This window comes from Crocodylus siamensis, chromosome 5 (assembly GCF_052110815.1).
Source record: "Crocodylus siamensis isolate JL-2025a chromosome 5, ASM5211081v1, whole genome shotgun sequence".
Taxonomy (NCBI): Eukaryota; Metazoa; Chordata; order Crocodylia; family Crocodylidae; genus Crocodylus; species Crocodylus siamensis.
In genome coordinates, this window is record NC_143399.1 from 14002460 (window position 1) to 14020985 (window position 18526).

An 18526-nucleotide genomic window follows, 5' to 3' on the forward strand; every position below is an offset into this window, starting at 1 on the left:
ACCTGGGATGAATTGCATGGCAATTCTTTTTTTATTTCAGCTAAGTTAGATCTTACCTATCTTTCTACTGCCTGTGAGTGTCCACCATTCCTGAAAACCTCCTCTGATTGAAAAGTCTTGTAGATCTTAACTTCAGATATCTCTTTTACCTTTAGGCTGTTTCTCTGAAGAGACGTACTGTTAGGTTGAAAACAAGAATAATTTAATGAATCGTTCCTTCCTCTTTTCTGTTTGTGAACTGTTCATGAAGAGTTTGTGCAATAAACGGATTAGAAGCAAGTCATAAATAATTTCAAATCTTTACAGCTTATTGTTTGGTTAGTTATGTAGCTCTGTAGTAGGGGTGTGCAAAACAGGCCCTATTCGATTCAGATTCGGCCCAGATCAGGGACTGTGATTTGATTCGTTGATTTGGATCACTGTCCCTGATTTGATTTAGCTGAAGAAGAATCTGAAGATTCAATGATGATTTGGAGAATCAGCGATTCGGACATAGACACAGCTTCAAAAGTATTTTCTACATACCTCGAGGCACCAGTGCAGCTTGTGAACACTGTGATGCTGGGGCGGATGGAGTGTCCCACAGAAGTGTGGGGTGGAGGGCCTCCACATGCTTGGCAGCGAACCTGGAAGCAGACCAGAAGTTCCTGCTGAAAGACCTTAACCTTGTCTTTTGGCTTTTGTTAAAAAAAAAGAAAATAAAGTACTTCCAGTCCACTTTTGAGTCCACCAGAGAGCATGCTGGGCCCCTCCCCACATGCTCCACCAGCTTGGTAATTAGCCATGGGAGGAACCCAGATGCTCCCCCCCCCCCCAACCCAGGAGGCACCAGTTGCCGAGCTGGGGGGTGGGGAGGAGTACAGGGGAACCCCCCCGCACGCTCCCCGGCAGACATGGAAGTGGACTGGAAGTGCTTCTGGTCCACTTCCAGGTCTGCTGCCGAGCACAATGGGGAGCCCCCTGCGCTCCTGTGGGACACTCCATGCACCCCAACTTCGCAGCATTCATGCACCGCCTGCTAACTACAGGCCTGGAGAAAAAACATTTAAAGCTGTGTCTATGTCCAAATCGCCGAATCTTTCCGAATCTCTCCGAATCTATTCAGAGGGTTCCGATTCAATTTGGAGAAATTAAAGGGTCCTCTGATTTAATTTGGATTCATAGATTCAGCTACTAAATGGGGCCAAATCTCTGCCGAGTCAAATCAGGGAATAAAGCTTCGCACAGCCCTACTATATAGTATTGTTACTGTTCCCTAACTGGGAAGCTTCTGTAACTAGTTTACAAGCCTGAATGATGAATTGCAAATGTTATTATCAAGGATAGAATTTAAAATTTACCTGTGATGAATGCCTGAATACTTGAGTTTAAGTTACGTTTTGCAAGTATTTGCATAAGCAAAGCCCAAGAGTTTAAATGTTCAGCAAAACCACGTATGAAAGAGACATGAATAAGGCCAACTCAAAGTTTGTGGGGTTTTTTGAAGAGGTAAAAAATGATTATTTTTAGATGTTTTCTAATAGTTGCAATTTGCACTGTAAACTTTTTGCATTTTACTCAGCTGTGAGGGTGAAAATACACTAAACTTATCGGTTTCATGTTGGGTTATTGTCATTTTAGCATTTTGATTCTCTTTCTTTAGAATAACCCTTTATATTTGGGTTATGGTTGCTACACTTTGAGTCTCACCTGACCTGAATGTCTCTATACATCTGTCTTTTGTGACAGCGTCTTTAAATGTGGTTGTCTTACAATACCAACGAGTGACTTTGGCTAGAATAAAATTAGATCCCTGAACCTTCACCCACTTCTGGAATCAACCACAAACCAAACTATTTCCAGTGTTGTGACATGTTTTTCCACATCTGGTATCCAGTCAACACCATATGCAACGAAAGTGCTGGGAATCTCCCAAGAAGCCTTGTTCTCCTGTATTTTCCAATCCAATTTTACAGCCTTGGGAGATCTAAATACTTCAGATAAGTATCTAAACCAGAAGCCAAATCCAAACTGCAAACCTTCTGAGGCTCACCAAACCCACAACAGCTTCCATCTTTACTCCATCATTCACAGCAGATGTTCTTCAAAATTCTCTAGTGTGTTAAATTTCACATGATTTTTTGGGACAAGGAATATGAGAAATATGTAATTCTGAATAAAAATGTTTATAAAGCAGAACCTCACCTCACAGAAGTCTGTAGTTAGAGATTCATGCAAATGTGATGATAACAACAATTCTCTCCTTTTTTACTACCCTCTCCCCACATTTGGGATTCAAGACTTTATCTAAGGCCCTTGGAAGCCAATGACATTTCCATTATCTTCAGTGGGCTTTGGATCAAGCGGTGACAATGTTTTCTCCCATAGGTCAGCTTGCAGAGGATGGGTTTCTGCCAGCAGACTGTCCCTAGAACATTTTGCCGGAGATTTATCATCTTTATAAAATGTTAAATGAAGTCCCACAGCTAGAGTCATATGGTATATTGTAAATCATAGCAGACTCTGCAAGCTTCACTTGGGGTTCTTTTTCATTTGGCTCCAAGGGAACATATATTTTTCCATTGAAATTTTTCTTTAAAAGCTTAATTTACCTGCTTTGCACTGTTTTGCAAGAGTTCATTTCTCATGCCTAAGTCTCTCTGAGGAAGGTCATGCCTACTACTATGGAGGTGGCGAGGTAAACTGTCAGCTGGCTTGCTGTTGAATGATGGGACAAGCTGCTTTTTGGCCCTCTGTGGGATAAATTCTTGATTATAACAACAAATAGTCAAGAAAAAGAAAGAGGTTCCAACATTAAAGACTTTTTCTTTTAAATTGCAGCTAGTTTAATTCTAGGTATGGCTCATTATAGGTTGCATGTGATTATAATTTAAGACATCTAGGTTTAACGCCCATGCTCTGTCACTGACCTGCTTTGGGCTGGTCACTTCACCTCTTTGGGCTTCCTTTTCCCCTTAAGTTATATCACACTGGAAAAGTGACAGTGCCTGCCTCTGACTCAGTGCAACACTTAGCACAATATAAGCAACAGAGAATAATACTACTGATAGGGCAGGCAGGTGAGAAATGGGGACTGGGCATTAAAAGATCCTTGTTCTAGTCATGACTCTCCCAGTCATCAGGTGTAACCATCAAAGGATAATTTCACTAGCCTCTGCAAAGTAGGATTATAGATACTTTACCGCTTTCTGTCTTAAGAGCACAAACTGTATATATACAGAGTATCATCATTCAGTACTAAATGAGACCTATTTTAATTTCTTTGGCTATAGCATAAATTACCAAAGGCAACAATCCAACCTGGCAGGCAAAGAACTGGATGGGACCCAACAGATTTCTTCCATCCCTAACTTTTATTTTTATTGTTCTGTTTCATTACCAGAATTTCCATTTATTTCTTTTTCCTATTACAACTTTTCAAAGCAGTTAATGCACCACTAAAGAGAACAATCTTCATAATTGTAGACTGACTTTTCTGCAGTGTCAGCAGGAATCTGAACTGTTATTAATAGGATCACAGTGTTTTTTCTTTAGTTCTTTGCCCTCATAGAGCAAGTGGCTGAAGGGATCTATTATTTAATAACATTTGTCCCTGCTGAAAGACCTTAACCTTGTCTTTTGTTTAAAAAAAAAGAAAATACAAATGACAACACTTCTATAAATACTGGCCATATAATCCACTGATGTTAATTATCCTAGAGCCTGCAGTAGACAGCAGATGCCATTAGGGCAGCAGACCTCAAGATTTCTTTTCTCTCCCCACCAGTATTTCCCAGAATCTGTGCCCTAGACAAGGGTGAGAGATCATTAACTTCCTTCTTGGTCTCCTTGCTAACAAAGGTGCTTCTCTGAAAGTAACTTTGGTCACTGAGACCATTTTTACACATGCTCCAGGGTGAGGAGGAGGGGGAGGGGGCATTTGAATTAAAACACCTGCAGTGTCTTGTGTATTCAGCATCTCCCATCATGTGTATATGTGCCCTAAACTGGTCTGAGACCATCAGTTAGGAGATGCATACCATCAACCAGCCAGTGGAAGGTAACTTTTTGTCACTGTCCACTGCAGCTGGGTTTGAAGTGCTGTTTTAAAAGTGTCTTACAGTTCACTCCCTTTTTATTACTCAAACATGGTAACATTTACTTTGTTGTTTTCCATTAGCAAAGACAGAAACCATGTAAAATACTGCTTCTCTCCCCGCCGGAAGGGCAACAGAAGAAATCAAAAACTTTTCAGATTGCTGAATGAGGGAAGAGTTGCATCAAATTCTGGGGACAGAAACTTAACTTGTTGCTTAGGGTCTTATTCTCTGCTAGCATGACCGTTTGAGACCTCGGCCCTCAGCTTCTACTCAGTCAAACTCCAATAGAAGAGAGGAATGGAGGAAAAGCCGATTACCTGGTATTCTCCTCAGTGTTTGAAGACCCAGGGCCCAGGGATATGAGAGGTGGGGAGAGCAGGTGTTGTTCTGTGGCATGGAATCAGAGAAGCCATGCTAGGAAGGGAGCGATGGGACAGAGAGGCAAATCCAGTGGGACTTAATACACCAGTGGTGTTTGGGTTGACTCTGACAGCTTGCCTACAAAGCACAGAATTTCACCCAGTGATTTCACCAAGTGAAACCAGCCTGTGGTTGAACTGCAGCATCACTAAGTTTAATAGCCCAGCAATGATACCACATTCTTTCTACAGATATCTACTGCCTCTGTAAAGTTACATCCTTGGGCTATCTGCAGCTTTTCTCCATTTTCTGGCAAGCCTCCTGTTAGCAACATCTTGAAAATCCATGTCTGGATGGTGAGACAGGTGACCTGTCTGAGGGACATCTGCCCTAGAAGAAGGATCAAGATGCTGATGCCTCTCAACAGCCACATTTTTGTCCTGATGGAGCTTCCATCTCCCACTGTTAAAAAGCAAACATCCAGGATGCAGTGCACTTTCTGAAACTTTACTTCTTCTTTCCAACATTTCCAAAGTGTCACTGAAGCCTGATGAGTCACAGCCACCTAGTTTTAAGCACAACAACATAAATATTACATTTGTAAGCCATGAACAGATGTGCTGTTTGAGGTGCTACAAACAATGGGGGTACAGATGTTCACACACAATGAAGCACTTAAAAAATATCCAAAATGCTTAAAAACGACTCTTGGAAAGAGAGGAACATCTTCAAAGTGCTTCAGTTTGAAGTGCTTCCTGAAACATCTGCACCCTGCAGGGGAGTGTCACAGGGGTTTGCTTGGTCCTCCACAGTGCATCGTGTATCCCACAGTGCTCTGGATTTCTCTGTCTCCCGTGCTGGTGGTGACAGTAGGGAAGACAACAAATGAGCACTCCCCTGCATGTTCTGCTGCCCTTGGGAACCTCCAGAGACTGAAGGTAGAGAGGCCTGCAGGGATTCCTGCTCTCCAGCCCCTTGACTGGAGAGCATCACCTCTGTGTGCCTTCACGGCCATACTGAAGTACTCCAGGACAAGGAGGTTGGACTTCACATTTGAGTGGAGCTGAAGTGCTCCAAATTCGAAGCAGGATTTGCTTCAAATGAATGTCTGTCTTAGTGTCATGAGTTGCATACAGTCATGCTCTCCTATATATTTTGGGCCAAATTATTCATTTCATGACCTTGTTCTAGAAGGCCTTGGAGACTGAATACATGATTTTCATCGTTTGCTCCTCAGCCTAAAAGTGGCTCCATGTTCACGGCTGAGTGGCAAGGGTGGGAGATCCCAGCTCCTACTGTTTTAAAGAGAATGCCTCCTACCCATGGTCCAAGTCATACAGATAGATACGTAGATGTTAGGGTCAGAAGGGACCGCCATAGGTCATCGAGTCCAACCTCCTGCCCTGGGCAGGAAACAGCACTGGGGTCAGATGACCCCAGCCAGGTGCTTGTCCAGTCTCCTATTAAAGACCTCCAAGGTAGGGGTGAGCACCACCACTACAGACAGGCTTAAGACAAGTCTATGCATGAACTTCCCCAACAGCTACATGGACAGAGCTACCAGCTTTGTTTTTCTGGAAACAGCTTCTATCAGCACAAATATGCTTTTGGCCTGTATAGCATATACCCATTCTCTGAATGCACTAAGTTATGCTAACAGAAGCACTTTTTTCCCCACTGAATCTACATGAGTGCTTCTACTGATACATGGATGTCATTAAGTAATTATGCCTCATATTTTAACAGCAAAGGAAACCAGTGCAAAAGAATCCGCATTTAGTTTCAGCTGGTAGATACTTAGGATTAAATGGTGGGGAGGGAAATCAGAGACAAAAATCTTTGTGAGGTTTCTGAAAGCCTTTTAACTACCTTCACATAAATACACGGTCCTTCCCAGAAATTTTAGTTCTTTCTGCAGTTGGATCCAAATAATAAGTGAATGATTAAGAAACTTTTGCAGAGTATAAAATCATTTATTCCTTGGGCAGGGACAGTCATAATTTTTATATGACAAAAAGCGCAGAGGGCCAGGTTCTCAAATATCGTAAGTCAATGCAACTCCACAGAAACCATCCTTCATGAACTGAGGATGTGCTCTACATGCTTAAGCTAGACAATGCAATCCCAATAGGCTTAGTTTGATGACGGGGCTTGTGCAGCAAGTGTTGCAGGTCAGTTTGTATAGACTGGAAGGGGGCCAATCTCTACAATTATTTTAGGTACAATTATTTTAGGACTCAATTAAATACCCTTCAAAAAAACATGATTAGTCAATAAGACCACCACCACCACCACCTTTCCTTGGCTGTTTCAGGAAATAACCTAGGGCTTGTTGAAGGAGAATGAGGGATGGCACCCGAGTGTGAGGAGGGCAGAGAGGCACTATTTCTCCTTCACCCGGGTGCAATCTGAACCAAAGTTTGAAGGACTCTTGTGAACATGGGCAGACGTTTATAAATACTTTGGACGTTGAGAGTTTCATAAAGCAAAAAATATTAAATAAGAGCAGCCAGCCCATGGTAGAAACATCTTTAATGGGTATAAGAACTTCATGGACGAGCTTTAAGGAATCCAAATGGGTCAGGGTCCAGTCCTGAGATGCTGAGCACCCAACCCCCTGAGGAACAGATGCCTCATGCACTTTCATGCATTTTGTAGCTCTGGGTTCAAATCCAAGTTTGGCCAGTTTTTCAATCTACTCCCCCTGATATCTTGCCCCTCAACAAGTGCCCATGCAGATGCTTCAAAGGAAGGAGTTAAACAAGGCATCTCTTTGTGTGTTAGAGCATTGTCCTGAACCTCAGAATGACTCCTGCCATGTCAACTCAGGTGATAGCCTCCACTCTGAAACCCAAGTGGGTTGCTTCAAGAGCACAGGTCTAGTGAGAAGCACATTCATCCATTGGGCTATGAGCCTCTGCCTTGATAAACATTGGTTCAAACTATAAGGGGGTGGGGGGAAGAAAACCAGGGGAAAAGAGAGAGAGAGAGAGAGAGAAATCCTCGTGCAGCTGAGAATAACTTGACCACACGGTGTCACTCTTGACCCACATTTGGGTCAGCACACAACCTTGTCTATGGCAGCAGGAAATTTGGTCTCATTTCAGACTTGGAATAAACCTTACCAAAATACAGGATAGCGCATCTCAACATACAATGTTCTGCACTCATTTGCCCAAAATACATTGTGTGCCTCTTCTTCAGTGCCTATGACAGGGCTCTCTAGCAAGGACACCAGAGACACCAGCTAAGCATAAAGCTGCCCGTTCCATGGCTGATTTTTTTTTCTTTTTTTTAAGAGCAGAGATGAGTGTGGTATGGAAAGCAATTGTACTTAAGGCAGCATTAATGTGTGCAGTGCATTCTGGCTGCTCCTTTCTGCCTTAATTATATGTGATCTTTATCCTGGGCAACATCTGCACGAACTGTCGTCGAGAAGCTAACACCTGTGAGAACGTAAGACAGAAGGGAGGGAAGGAAATTACTCTAGACATGGATTACAGCTGGCATAAGGGTGAATACAAGCCACCAGTTCAGCCAGACTTTCAGGAAGTACCATATAAAAAGAGGAGGTGGGAGTAGTTTTTCCCATTGTACCAAATTGTTTAATTTTATCATTCCCCCCAAAAGTCCTGCTCCTGTTATTATTAACATTATTATTAGAAGCAGTATTTTTAGAAAGAGTCTAATTTAACCATAGAATTAGTGAAAAGTGGGCTGAACGACACTTCAGGGGGTCATCTGGTCCAACCACCTGCTCAGGGCAGGATCATCCCTATCTAAACCATGTTAGACAAGTGCTCGTAACCTGTTCTTAAAAACTTCATGAACAATCCTCACACACAACTACTAGGCATTATACCTGAATGATCATAAGCACTATACGGTACCAAAAATACCTTGAACTTGTCACAGGTGAAAGTAGGGGGGCGAGGGCATGGCAAAACCCTGCCACTACAGGAACAGGAAGCAGTTTGCTAAAATATGCTCAGAGGTAGCATTAGCCTTGGGAGCGTGCTGCATGCTGAACCTAGTGACTTTCCAGGACCCGTCTGGTCTGGGGTGCTATGTGCTTTCATCCATGGAGCACGCTCCCAAATCCAAAATCTCTTCAGAGGTGACTCAGGCTAGTTAAGTGTTTATCACACTGTGCTTTCCAGTGCTGGTGCTCATCAGAAAACAGCTGCATTTTGTGTAAGAGGAGCCCTTCTTGGTCTCACTTCAAGACAAAGCAAAACAAAAAATTACCACGTCTCTTTCTGAGTCAAGTTCTGCTTCGGGCTGTTGTCATCAGATGGCAGTTCTCTTATGGTTAGCCAACTCTGGAAAATGCACTCAGAGCCTTAAACGAGTAAAAAAAAAAAGGCCTTGGCCTTTTTTGTACTGTGGGGTTTGAGTGCTGGGAAAGGGAACTGCTGCTCTCCTGCAAGTAGCAGGGCATGTTAGCCTCTAAGAGCTCTGCAGAGAACAGGGATGGGAAAGGGGGAGCTTCTATGTTGGCCTCACATTAATACCAGATGGGACCATGTTCAGGGTCTAACTTTCCAGCAGAGTAGCAGCGATGCTGGGGTCAGCAGGGTATTAACCAAGAAAAGGAGTGCTTCTTTATAAAGCAGCAGCAAAGTGTGATCTACTGCATAGCCTCCCCTGCCAAGATTGCTGGAACAGAGGACACTTTTGCAAAAATCCCTGCTCCCCTTGAAGTGGTGGCAGGGACAGGGTTTGTCCAAGTGTATGTAGCATGCAATTATGTGACTGTCCTTTACATAACTTGAGCTTGGTACTGCAGCAATCACTGATGTTTTATCCAGCAAGATGCTGAGAACTTCCTGACAGTGAAGGGTGCTCTCATATTTGGAAGACAGACTCATCAGCACCAGGCAGGATGGGACCACATGTCTTAAAAAGGTACACCCTTTAGGTATATTCAACTTGCTCTGTCTTACCTGCCATTGAGTCTATAATTCTGACAGTCAGTTCATTCTTCTGTCCTAAAACAGCATTTTTAGGTGCACTCAGTATAATTTTAAACACGTCATAGTCTTCTTCCAGGCCATCGTCCTTAAGGTAGATATTCCAAGCCTTTATGGAAACACCTGCAATACGTAAAAGCAAATGCATAAATCTTGGTAATGCTAGAACATGGCTTTCCCAAAGCAAGATAAAAATGTAGTTACGTGATGGCTAAAGTACAGCCAAAAACTTAATTTATAAAGATCTCAAAATAGATGGGAGTAAGCAGCAAAAACAGGCTGGAGCAGTAAAACGTGAGGAGAGACGGGGAGAGCGCACTGTCAGCAACATCCAAAATAGGAAGTGCTTGTTGTACTAATTCATTTCCAGCAATGGCTTCCTTTGACGCAGCAAATTTACATCATAGCATCCTTAATGCGTGGACATAAAGGCCTTTAGTGCACTTGGAAACGGCCCCAGTTCAGCCATTGCTGATACAGCTGCCCTGCTGCTGACCTCCAAGTATAGGCAAGGGCAAGCTGCGGCTTGTACCATGAACTAATCCAGGTTTACTCCTGCTCAAATCTCTCTCTAAAGGAAAATAAAAAGCAGGGGCTTGTAGTCTTGCCTGTGCTCCTGCAAACCTAATACAGGAAACACTGCAGATTCTTCACCCCAGGTAATGCTACTCAGTTTCAAAAGCAACTGGACAGTTTTTTAAAAGGCAGCCAGTGAATGTGGATCATTTTGGGCATCTGTAATAAATCTAGATGGATAACAACTAAATAGCAGTACCAGTGAGACCCATCTCAGGGAGAAAAAAGCAACTATCGAGGTGACAGCTCAAAGAGGTTGCTAATTTCATACATTTCATAGACTGGAAGGGACCTCAAAGATCATCGAGTCTAGCCCCCCGCCCCAGGGAAAGGAAGTCAGCTAGGGTCAAAGGACCCCAGCAAGATAAGCATCCAAGTGTTTCTTGAATAAGTCCAGAGTAGATGCCTGCACCACCTCTGGAGGGAGTCTATTCCAGGTCTTGGGGGCTTGGACAGTAAAGAAATTTTTTCTTATGTCCAGCCTAAAACGATCTTGTAGGAGTTTGTGACTGTTGGTCCTTGTTTTTCCTTGCGGCGCTCTGGTGAACAGACGTTCTCCCAGATCCTGATGAACACCCCTTATGTACTTATAGGTAGCCACCGGGTCACCCCTGAGCCTAAACTTTTCCAAACTGAAGAGTCCCATGGCTCTCAGCCTCTCTCATAGAGCCTATTCTCTTGCCATCTGATCATGTGCATGGGTCTCCTCTGGACTCTCTTCAGCTTCTCCACATCCTTCTTGAATTGCGGAGCCCAGAACTGAATGCAGTACTCCAGCTGCGGCCTCACCAAGGCCAAGTACAGTGGGAGGATGACATCCTGAGATTTACTTGAGAAGCATCTATGGATGCAAGCCAGAGTTGTGTTTGCTTTACCAGCTGCAACATCACATTGGTGGCTCATGTTCATCTTGTGGTCAGTCATGACCCCCAAGTCTTCTTCAACAGTGGTGCTAGCAAGTGTAGCACTGCCGAGCCTATAAGTATGCCATGGGGTTTTTTTCCCCAAGGTGGAGTACCTTGCATTTATCAGTATTGAACGTCATCAGGTTTGTGTCCGCCCACTTACTAAGCTTATCCAAGTCAGCCTGGATCACTAGCCTGTTCTCACGTGTGGACACTATGCCCCAAAGTTTAGTGTCATCGGCAAACTTAGCCAGTGTGCTTCTGACACCAATGTCCACGTCATTGATAAAGATGTTGAAGAGAACCAGTCCAAGGACAGATCCTTGGGGGACCCCACTGGTTACGGAGTGCCATAATGACTCGCTGTCATCAACCACTACTCTCTGGGTCAAACCTCAGAGCCAATTTCCCAGCCATCGCACTGTGGTGTAGCTGAGGCCATGTTTGGTGAATTTTTCCATGAGGTCATGTGACACCAGATCAAAGGCTTTTTTAATACTCCGTGCATACTTGGAAAACAAAAAAAATCACCTGCCCACCCACACCACACCTTGCACCTTCCACCTGCACTCCCCTTCTAAGTCACTTGAGCCCATCGATCCTGAGTTGTGTGCTCAGAGCAGCACCTCAAGGCCCTGGGTAGCATGCAACAGTATAGCAATTTCCAGAGAAAGTCCTTTTTAGCTCCCACTGGGTGTCTGTACACGAGATGCTATATTGCTGTAGTGACAAACTACGGTGACATAGCTTGTTGCTACGGCAATGTAGCTTAGATGAACATGAACAGTGATGCCACTGCTACTGTGCAGTAGGGTCAGAAACGACCCTGCATTGCTGGGACTACGCAGCAACGGCGGTAACTGTGCAGTTATTTTGCTAAAGCACATACTAAATGACTGTGCAGTAACAACCATGCAGTTGGGCACGTGATTTTGCCCCCATTTTTCAGGGGGGCAAAAAGCAGCAGCACACACAAGCTCATCAGCACACCAATGCCAATTTTTTGTTTCGTGTTACCCCTTTCTGTCTTGGGACACCTGCTTCTGTCTGCTTCTCTGTTGCTTGGGATGCTTAAGCCTGCGGTGTCACTGCTACTGCCAAGGGTGTACCAATCACATGCTCTTATCTTGATTGCCCTTATACTCTCTATTAACCCTTTTAAACTCAACTTTCTAGCCTAATTCTTTCCATAGAAATACAGAGCTCACCAGACATTCTCACTTTATGAAAACCGATTACCATGCCACTCCCTGCCCCAAATGCAGCTTCCTCCTGTTTTGCTGCTTTTTCTTTTTTTTCTAATCTTCTGAAAATATAACGTAAAAAGCAACAGGGCAGATTCAAATCCCAGGTGTGCTAGTGTAAGCATGGAGCGATTCTACCCAAAATCACAGGTTATTGTGGGTTTCACCAGAATAACTAAGGTCACAAACTAGCCCAATACCTAAAGGCATAGTTTGCTTCAGACAGCAGTAAAATACACATACAGAGTTTAGGCAGCTAGTAGGAGGATGGCGTTATTATCAAAGACAATGGGTCTGAGAGCCAAAGTTGCAGTTGCCTGAAATTAGAATTGGCTCATAACTACAGAAACGTACACCTGTGCTGAGAGCTGTGTGCAGCTGGTGTTAAAAGACCTGCATTCAGCTGCAGGGAAGATGAGAGGTTTGAGGAAATGATTCACATGTCTGCATATTAGACATGGTCTGATACAAGCTCTGAGTGAATGGTGAGAAAGATTTGATTTGGACTCAGAGGAAGGTTCCTTCCCATCCTGAGTCCTGATCTGGGGACAAATCCCAGCGGTGGCAAGTAAAGTCAATGGAACAAGTATCCATGCTTAAGAGCTTGCAGTAGAATTTGGATAGCAAAAGGTTTAAACATTTTCACTGCAGGATTTGGAGGGAGGGAACAATATTAAAAATGGAGTGAAAATATACCATTAGCCTCAAAAAAATTATTATTTTTAAAAATGTCGCTCAGCTTTATGGGTAGCGTAAAAGTGATGTTGCAGCTGTGATGACCCACAACGTATGTGAGAGGCAGGGATTCCTTAGGGTGATAGCTTTCTTTCGACCAACTATGTAGCTGGAGTAACTTTAGACAAGCTTTTGAATGCAAGACACTTCATCAAGCCGTTCATTCTTGTATTGTAAAGCTTGTCTAAAGCTTGTCTATGTAGTTTATCTCGATAAAATATATATCCCTGAGAAGCCCTTGCTGATCACCTTTATGGAATTCTATGGATTTTGCATTTTCAGGCAAAGTGCCTGGGCCACTTTATAAATGTATCCACAAAATACTAAAAAAGGTAAATCAAAAGGAAAGTCTTTACTCTCTCACTATTAGCCCAGAAAGTCGGATGTTAATGTTTGTGGTACTCACTCTTGAGTATTTGAGAGAAAGAGTCAACAGCAGGGTTCTCCAATCCATGACTAGAACTGAACAAAAACTAGAATTTCCAACTTATAGGACATTCTGATATTTCAACATTTATTTTAAACTCTAAATTGAGACAAGTTGAAATATTGGCAGCGTTATAGATGAAAAAAGCCCCCAACGTTTTAAATTTGGGACAGGTGTCTGTTTGGCTGAAGTGAAACTTTTTAACATTCCTCAGGCCAAACATCTAGTTTTGGCTTTTTGAGCCAAGTCAAAATTTTTCAGTTGAGGTTCAATTTTTCCTTTTGATTTTTCTGACTGAAAAGTTTTCCATAGGACTGAACACAGCACAATTACATTTTGAAGGCATTACATTTTCTTTGAAAAATGATTTTGATGGAAAAATGTTGATAAACTCTGTTCATAAGATGCGTAACTCAGGAAGGCAGCAAATTCCCAAAAGAAGGCAAGCGGAGTGTCTATCTTCCACTTATACCCTTTCTGGGAATCACATTTAATGCATTAACTGTTTCCTTGTGAACTGAATACATTGGGCAATATTCTTGTCCTGCACTGGTCAATGCAGTATGTAATATATGAATGCCAGGGGGGGTCCACCGAGATCCCAAAGAAACATCAGTAGAGCAGAGGTTGTGGTGAAGACCCAACAGGAAAGCAAAAAGCCTACAATGGAAAAGGGTGACAAAATTTTTTGGAAAAGCCTGGAGCGACCACTGCCAAAGAATGTGAAGAACTGAATGTCCCCCAGGGCCAACAAGATGCTTAGATACTGTTGCCTTGCCAAAATGGCTAGCCAGATGGAAAACTATATCCAGGTTATATCTGAAAATTGGGATTCCTATAACCACAAAGACTACAGCAGCAAAAAGGTAATTACATAGCTATCTACACATAACTGGGTAACTGTAACAGAAGTAACTGACTGATTACCAGTTACAACTGTTTTTAGTGGTATAACTGTAATTGCTAAGTGGTTGATACGAAAAACATAGGATTTACTATAAACGATTAATTCACGTTACCAACATCATCATTACACAAGACCAGCAATAACACTGGCATCCAACCATGTCATTAGCTATTGACTGTGGCTCCCCAATAATAACAATTGCCTCAAGTTACATGTCCACAAGTATGAGAAACAAATTGCACCAAAACCGCCAAAAAACGTTCCTAAAAAGAAAACAGAGATGTCAAATACTGAACATGCATTGCCATTTTCTTTCCCTTAAGTCCTGGCTTTGGTTAGCATGCGTAGCAGACTCTTCTCTGTTCAGTAAGACTCTGGATACTGTTTCCTCTAGTTTCTCTAGGCACTCTCACACATGCCATATTTGCATGTCCTGCTCCCTTTCTTGTACCAATCTCACACTGAGTTCTGCAGCTAAAATGGCACAGGAGTCTGAGCTAGGCCGGCATACTAAATCCCAGGCCAAGGAGCAGAGGTGTGGCCAGGAGAGCTTTTATTCATACCCCTAAACTCAAGGAATGAAATCCAAGCCACACTGAACCTAACAGGATTTTTGCAAACGTCTCTTAAAGGGACTGGATTTCATTTCCAGTTGTTTACCTCAAGCTACTACACATACCAAATCTAATGGCTTTATTATGATTCCCTCTTGGCACGAGATTGCGCTATTGCTTCAACTGGCTATTATTGGATATGGGGCCTAAACCAACTCCTATTTACCTACACCATTTTTTTATACCACATTCAAACCTGTATCAAGTACATTGACTGTACATCTCTCCACTGGACTCTTAAATACTCATTCAGTTCTATCCTCAGAGAACTGATTTTCTACCCTGGCAGATTGGTTCCTTCTTTGCTCTTTCCCTATAACATTTTTGGATGATTTTTCTCCCAACTGCACAAGACACTTGTTTCCCTGCAATGGTACAGGGATGATCAGCTGTGCAGGTAGTTGGGGTAGTTTGTGGGTCAAATTATGGCACTGTTCAGGAGTGGTAACTTCCTTACCATTAAAATTTGTTCAGCTATTCATTGCCGTGTATGTTTAAAACGTTGCCAAGGAAAGGACCTTGATCTTCTTTGATTTCTTAAGACAGAAAGAGAGTGAGAGATGATTAACAGGGAAGCATGAAGTCTGCATGAAGGGAAGCTATAGCCAGCGTAGACATCATAGACTCAGGCAGCCCAAGTGAGAATGATTTCCCCTTCTTTCCTCCTAGACAGTCACAAAGGCAAAAGGATCAAAGAGACCAGAATGACAAGGGCGGGTGAGTATAGGGGCAATGGTTCCAAGAGAAGTCCCTAGTGAACTGGTTTCACAGTGGCTGAGAAAGTGAAATAAATCCTGGGCACTAGCCAGAATAGAGCTCGTGAGATGGACAGCACAACCGTGACAAGGGAGAAAACTGATAATGCTTACCAAAAAGGGGTAAATATTAGTATTCCCAAATATTAGTGACAGAGGTCATATGAGCTCTTAGAAAAACAGAAGGGACATGCCTACAAACCGCTGTTGAAGACTGTGGCAGAGCTGAATGCAGAACTCAGATTTCTTTACATTTAGCTTAAGACACAAATACTTTCTCAGACTAAAATGCCACTCCGCCCTGCACCTCGGCTGCCAGGAGATGACAAAATTCAGGAAATTAAAAAAAGAATGGGTGAATATAAGGCAGAATATAACAAGCAGACAAGATGCCACAAAGAGAAGGGACAGGGCCATTGCCACATCAGATTCAGCTCAGTGATATTAGTGTGAAGAGGCTGTCAGCCAAGGCAATAAGGACATCTACATGGGAACAGCTGCTCTGAGAAGCCACTTGAAAAACTAGGAGGCACTAGACTAGAAAAAACATCTGTGGTGCTGCAACACATGTCTCCTTACATCCAGCATTAGTGCTGCTGGGGACAGGGAAGACGGGAGCCGCTCGGACAACACGGGGCTCAGAGCCATGTCCATGACCCCCATGAGCTGCTCCATTCTCAGTACAGGGGTGACAAAAACAAACAGGTACATATGGCAGGAGGACAGGCATACCTACTTAAAGGTAGTTTGTTCATGTGATGCCACAAACCACAGCTTTAGTGAAATGGAGGACTCCCAGGCAGGGCCAAAAACTCCCTCCAGCCTGAAGGAAACAGCCAAACAGTGGCTATGCATCTGCCTCTCTTCCATTGGAAGCAACAGAACCTGGGATTCCCTTTTGGGCCAGTTAGGGACACAGCGGGAAGGGGGGAAGTGACTCTAAGTAACCTTTGCACCTGACCTACGCAGGGTTTCTCTGAACACAGCAGCAGTTCCCTAGGCTTGCCAGTACTGCCCAGAACCTCTGCACTGCTGCCCACTGTAGACCCCAATACAACCATTCTGCTCCCGTATGCCCCCTGTGCTGGACAGTGCCAAAGCGTGCTCAGAGAATGAAATTTCATACTGCCAGCACCTAGGTACTCTTCCTGCAGATGGAGCCAGGCCTCTTAGACTCTTTTACACGGTGCAAAAGGGCCAGAGCAAAGCATTTCAGGAGAATTTACTGGTACTTTCCATGCATAGAAGTTGAACTGAAGCACCTTTGAAAACCAACCTGATCACATCACTACGTTAGCACTTTTTCCTCTACTGGGTCATTACACCCATGATGCTGTTACAAGTGTCATCAAGGACATTGATAACAGTGAGCCCGTGATATTAAGAATGTAAATGGTGAGCAGCCTTCTTGCGCACTGGTTCATATAAGAGAGGATGACTAGGGGAGCTCTAGCTAGATATAGCCTTTGACTAACCCATTAGCTTTGTAATGTTGCGGAAGATGGGTGGGAACTGGGAGCAGCGAGTCTATTCTGCGGCTGATATGATCTTAGTAGAGAGCAAGGAAAGCCTGCAGGTTAGCACCTTGAGAGAGGTTTCAGAAGACTAAGTAACATGGAGGAATACATTCACATAATTTGCAAGGTATTGATATTACTGGGGCTTTTATTATTGCCAGAAAACATTTATTCTTTCAATAATGATTTTAAAAGCTGGACCTTATCATCCTGCCCCAGAATAAAATGTGGGGGTATTGCCTTTAGCCTACTGAGGAAGGACTAAAAGAATTGAGGAAAAGTGGAAGGCATCTTTCTCTGGTGGTGAACAACTTATATTAAGACTGTAGATAAAAGTTACCAGTGATTTAAGGTGCCTCCATTTTTAGGTTATTGACTTGAAAGACTTTCAATGGGCATGAGTTTCAGAGAATGGAAGCTCAGTACTTTTTACAGATCATGCTGAGGTTGGACACCCAGGCCCCATGGTACCTGTATTAATGCTAGTCTGTATTGCTTACCGGTACATTTGGGGAATTTTCTTGTTTTTAATATCTGTAATGTGCCCATTAAAAAAAAATGATATTCAATGACTCAAAAAAGGAAAAAATTAAAATGATTACCGTACCAGGATCAAACTGCACTAAGAAGCATATCATAGAATCATAGAAGTCGTGTCAGAAGGGACCTTGTAGATCTTCAATCCGACCCCCTGCCTGGGCAGGGGAAAAAACTGGGCTCAAATGACCCCAGTTAGGTAAACGTCCTCTTAAAGACCCCCAGGGTAGGAGCCAGCACCACTTCCCTTGGAAGTTGGTTCCAGATCCTAGCCGCCCTAGCTGTGAAGTAGTTCTTATGGTTGTCTAATCTAAACCTCCTCTCCAACAACCTGTGGCCATTATTCCTCGTTATGCCAGGGGGTGCGAGGGGAAACAAGGTCTCTCCCAAACCCTTCTGGTCCACCCTAGTGAGTTTATAGACAGTCACCAGGCCCCCCTCAGCCTTCTCTTGTGAAGGCTGAACAGGCTTAGGTCCCGCAGTCTTTCACTGTAAGGTCTGCCCTGCTGTCCCCGGATCATGCGGGTGGGCCCTCCTCTGGATCCTCTCAATGTTGTCCACATCCCTCCTGAAATGCGGCGCCCAGAACTGGACGCAGTACTCCAGCTGTGGCCTGACCGGTGTTGCGTAGAGGGGGAGGATCAGCTCCTTGGACCTGCTAGAGATGCACCTGTGGATGCTTGCCAAGGTGCAGTTAGGCCTGCCAACCGTGACCTCGCATTGTTGGCCCATGTTCATCTTGGAGTCAGTAATGACTCCAAGATCCCTTTCTGCCTCTGTGCTCTCAAGAAGGGAGTTTCCCATCGTATAAGTGTGCTGCTGGTTACTACTGCCCAAGTGCAGCGCCCTGCACTTGTCAGCATTGAAGCGCATCCTGTTTCTGTTAGCCCACTCCTG

At 43.7% G+C, this 18526-nt stretch overlaps 1 pseudogene across 1 annotated transcript in view; it reads right to left on the reverse strand.

The window, feature by feature from the left end:
* The window catches only part of LOC149863526 (FRAS1-related extracellular matrix protein 1-like), a 155911-nt pseudogene that overhangs the window by 18292 nt on the left and 119093 nt on the right, over positions 1-18526 (reverse strand). The window contains exons 30-32 of the transcript XR_016442513.1: positions 9386-9535; positions 4397-5004; positions 57-177 (exon numbers count right to left, since the gene is read on the reverse strand). The product of XR_016442513.1 is annotated as an FRAS1-related extracellular matrix protein 1-like (transcript). The remainder of the gene's footprint in view (positions 1-56; positions 178-4396; positions 5005-9385; positions 9536-18526) is intronic.